Source organism: Musca vetustissima, unplaced genomic scaffold (assembly GCF_032173495.1).
Source record: "Musca vetustissima isolate MV318-11 ecotype Yass unplaced genomic scaffold, APGP_CSIRO_Mvet_v1 utg1569, whole genome shotgun sequence".
Classification (NCBI taxonomy): Eukaryota; Metazoa; Arthropoda; class Insecta; order Diptera; family Muscidae; genus Musca; species Musca vetustissima.
Genome location: NW_026877512.1, coordinates 10,425 through 15,241, shown reverse-complemented (window position 1 = coordinate 15,241; position 4,817 = coordinate 10,425). Strand labels below are relative to the sequence as shown.

The 4,817-nt window shown below is 32.2% G+C and overlaps 1 non-coding gene across 1 annotated transcript; it reads right to left on the bottom strand.

The window, feature by feature from the left end:
• Window positions 1-4,274: 4,274 nt before the first annotated feature.
• On the bottom strand, window positions 4,275-4,347 carry Trnak-uuu (transfer RNA lysine (anticodon UUU)). Its single transcript has one exon. It is a non-coding gene; the product is annotated as a tRNA-Lys (tRNA).
• Between the last annotated feature and the right edge of the window lie 470 nt (window positions 4,348-4,817).

The window sequence follows — 4,817 nt, the reverse complement described above, 5'->3', positions numbered from 1 at the left end:
GAGATCGCATTACGACAACGACATCACTTTTTTCGGGGCAATGTGCGATGATGGTGTTGTTGTTGCTTCTTTTGATTTTTTGTTGTTGCTTCTTTTGATTTTTGTTGTTGTTCTTGTATATGCTGCTCTGTTGTTGATTCAATCAGTTTGGCATCCGCCCGTTTCCGGTTTATGTGTGTGTGCTTTTAGCCGGTGTGAGAGAATGCTTCGTTTAAATGAAATCGTTGTTGGCCAAAGTGCGGAATGGAATGTGGTGCACAGCCACCACTGCAATGCTTGTTTTCAGAATATTTTGCTGAAAATTTTCTCAAGCTAATCCAAACACAAAAAATTGGGCGTAACATAAACATCGTCATCATCAACAGAATGGATATCTTTGTCAGCATTTAGACAAAGCAAAAACAGTGGGTGGAGAAAAAGTTATTTTTTTAGACCTTTCAAAAATAATTTTTGAAAAATGCATGCTAAGGATAGGCCGCTAAAAATAATTTTTAAAAAATCCACGCCTAAGGCTAGACCTTAGGGGACCTCTAGTCCAGTAGTGTTTGGCGGGTTAGTCCCCTAGTCCCCTAAAAATCATTTTTTGAAAGTCCACTCCTAAGGCTAGACCTTTGTGGGACCTCTAGTCCTCTAAAAATATTTTTTTAAAAATCCACGTCATGTCATAAAAACACCCACCCTATTTTTAAGTCCGCACCGGACAAGAATATATATTTTTCTTACCACTGTGCCTCCACAACCCTAAGACAATATTTGTCATGGTCAACATTTTGTTGCAAGTTATAACCAATTATTATGGAGTAAAATTGGTTGACTGCCGTCGTCATAGACATTGCAGATTCCCACAATGTTGTCTGCAGAAATTGCCTTTTGTTATTCTTCTGGCTTCCCTTATTCAATTTTATTAAAAAAAAGTGTTATCGTATTAGGGAACCCTAAGAATTTTGTTCAATTGCGCAGATTTATTCAAAGTTTGTTTCAACCTGTTTCCTAATATGAGTAAGGAAATATTGCCTTCGGCAAATTCCCATTATTCCATCACTATTTTTATTAGTATTTATGTTTTTAATTGTGACTGTTTTTAATTGTGACGAATGTAGGAAATATGTAATAATAATTTGTCAGAAAAACAATCCACACATTTATATCGACCATAAATTAAATTTGAGTAGCATTTAGTACCAAATTGCATGATTCGAGCTCTAAAGGTTCACCCAAATCCAGATTTTCCATTTAGCACACATTATTTCCATATGCATCCTCTTCAACCATCCAACAAAACTTCATGCATACCCCGATCCTACAACCCCACAATGATTGCAAATTCAAATTTCAGGATTCACCCACAATTTAAATTGTACCAAATTTAGTACACAGTTGTACGAATTTCCAAAACTTCCTAAATACCCCAATCCTACATCCCGACAGTGATTCTAAAACCAAGTTTCAGGAATCCCAGTCCATAGGTCGACCCACAATTCAAATTGTACCAAATTTTGTACACAGTAGTACGAATTTCCAAAACTCCTTACTTACCCCAAACCTACACTACCACAGAGATCCTAAATTCAAGTTTCAGGATTCCAACTCTATTGGTTCACCCACAATTAAAATTGTACCAAATTTAGTACACAGTAGTACGAATTTCCAAAACCTCCTACTTAACCCAAATCTACACCCCGACAGTGATTCTAAATCCAAGTTTGAGGATTCCAACTCCAAATTGTACAAAATTTTTGTATACAGTAGTACGAATTTCCATAACATTCTACATACTCCAATCCTACCGCCACATTGATCCTAAATCCAAGTGTCAGAATTCCAACTTTGTCGGTTGACCCACAATTCAAATTGTACTAAATTTAGTACATTATATTACCAATTTCCAAATCTTCCAACATACTCCAATCCTACACCTCCACAGTGCTTATAAATCAAAATTTTAGAATTCCATCTCTATCGGTTCACCCACAAATCAAATTGTACTAAATTTAGTACATAATAGTACCAATTTCCATACCGTCCTACGTACCCCAATCCTACACCTCCACAGTGATCCTAAATCAAAATTTCAGGATTCAAACTCTATCGCTTCATCCACAATTTAAATTGTACTAAATTTAGTACACAGTAGAACCAATTTCCAAAACTTCCTAGATATTTCAATCTTACACCTCAACAGTGAACCTAACTCCAATTGCATGATTTTAGCTCTATTGGTTCACCTAAAATTCAAATTGTATCAAATTTAGTAACATTTAGTACCCATAAGTATTAATTTCTTAAACTGAATCCTGAACCCAATCCCACACCCCTACAGTGATCCTGATTCCAAATTCCATTGTTCTCGCTCTATCGGTTTACCCAAATCCAAACTGTACCGATTATAGTGCGATTTAGTATTTTTCATAAACATAAGTAAAAAATTTCCAAAACGTTCATGTCCCAATAATACACTCCGACGGTAATGTTATTTTTAAATTTCAGAATTCCAGCTCGATTCGTCCCTCCGAATTAAATTTGTACCAAATATAGTACTTTTCGTACACAAAAGTACACGGTTTCAAAACCGTCTCCTTAAATATACCCTACTTATCAACTCCTTTTCGCATTCCAAATTTCAAGTTTTTAGCTCTATCCATTCACATGCTACGAAATTTTACCAAATGTAGTACATTTTAGTACTTTTGGCATACTTATAATTCGAATGTCAAAAAAACCCTTTGCTATATCTATTCTACACTCCATCAGTGAACCTCATTTAAAATTTAAGAGTTCTAGCTCTGCCGTTTCGGCAAATAGAACTGTTCTAGTACGAATTTCCAAAAAAATCCAGCCTTATATGTCACCTTTGGACCAAGAGTGACCCTCACCCAAATTTTCAAGATTCTAGCTTCAGCCGTTTCGTCTGGGCGTTGATGAATCGTGCATTTTTATACCCTACCCAACTATGTTGTCAGGGTATTATAGCTCCCCAGCCCCAAGAGTTTGTAACGCCGCGAAATATTGTAGTATACCGATCATCATTCCTGGCCAATGAAGACCCATATTGTTTTTGGAAAAGATCGGTTAATATTTTGGGGATGAAATGGACCAAATACTTAATTTTTTCGATTTTTCTGGTCGCTCCAGAGGCCGCAATTATGGCCCGAACATGGCGAAATTTTACATGGAGAAGGGGATCCGACCAAGGAATAAACATGCCTGTTTTGATAAACATTGGTCAATATTTAACGGGTTCAATGGACCCTGACTTTTGTGTGAAAAATTACAAAATTTGTATTTTATGACGTATATAATTACACCTGAAGAACATAGACCCGAGAAGTTGATAATATATCCAAGAGGAGTAGTTGACCTTTCAATTAATACCAATTATATTGTCGTATGTACTCGGATGTGGGAGTTACACTTAAATATTTACAGGAGTTTACGTATTCATATATTATTTAGTAACCCATTACCACACTAGAGGGCGGAAATATATTTTGAAATTTTCCATAAGGATCCAGTTATGGTCAAAGACAACGCCTAAAATGTTAGGTGAACTTAATTATTTGTACTTTTCGAGTCGAAAGCCGAACATCACCACACAACCCACAGTCAAAAGTGTGCAAATATCGCGAAATATTGCCCATATTCTGAGATTTGGCAATATTTCGCGATATATACTGACTATACTGCTCCGTTCACTGGTTTTAGTATAGATTTAATTTTATTATTTTTTTTTAATTTTATTATTTTTTTTAATATTTTTTATTTCATTATTTTTTTATTTTTATATTTTAATATTTATTGTTTTTATATTCAAGCTAACTAAATATAATTTATAAGAAATATAAAAAATATTAATTTAACAAAAAATCAAAAATTCATTTATTTTATTATTATTTATTTTATTATTTTTTATTTTATTATTTTTTATTTTGTTATTTTTTTATTTAATTTTATTTTATTATTTTTTTATTTAATTTTATTTTTTTTTTTTTTATTTAATTTTATTATATTTTTTTATTTTATTTAATTTTATTATATTTTTTTATTTTATTATTTTTTATTAAATTTTATTATTTTTTATTAAATTTTATTATTTTTTATTTAATTTTATTATATTTTTTATTTTATTATTTTTTTTAATATTTTTTATTTCATTATTTTTTATTTTTATATTTTAATATTTATTTTTTTATATTCAAGCTAACTAAATATCATTTATAAGAAATATTAAAATATTAATTCAACAAAAAAATCAAAAATTCAATAAAAAATTAACTCGCCCGAGCAGGGACTTGAACCCTGGACCCTTGGATTAAAAGTCCAATGCTCTACCGACTGAGCTACCCGGGCACATATGTGTTTGCAAACAACTACAAATGATATTCTCATGGCTATTTATAGATATGGTCGCCATTGGCGTCGTTTATTTGTGTGTATCGGTTTGGTTGATTGGCTGGCTTGTTAGCTGAGTGACCCTCACATTTGTTGCTGGCAATTAGTGGGTATTTTAAAAGTGAAAGAGAAAAAGAGAACCAATTTTCTCTTACTCTCTTAATAAGTGGTCTTTGTGTTATATTTCTTCATTGTTTGTTTTGCTTTACTCTTTCGTAAACGAAATGAAACAAATTCTCGCATGTTATTGAAATAATGAAATGAAAGGTTATAACTTTTTTCTAGCATGCTACAATTTTTTTAATTTTTAATGCATGCTAGAAAATTTATACTTTTTTATTTCAAACGAGATATTATTAATTTTTGTATGGTGTTTCAGAAGTGCGTCCAAGTGCCTGCTTGATTTAGTTAGTACACAGTTTATATTC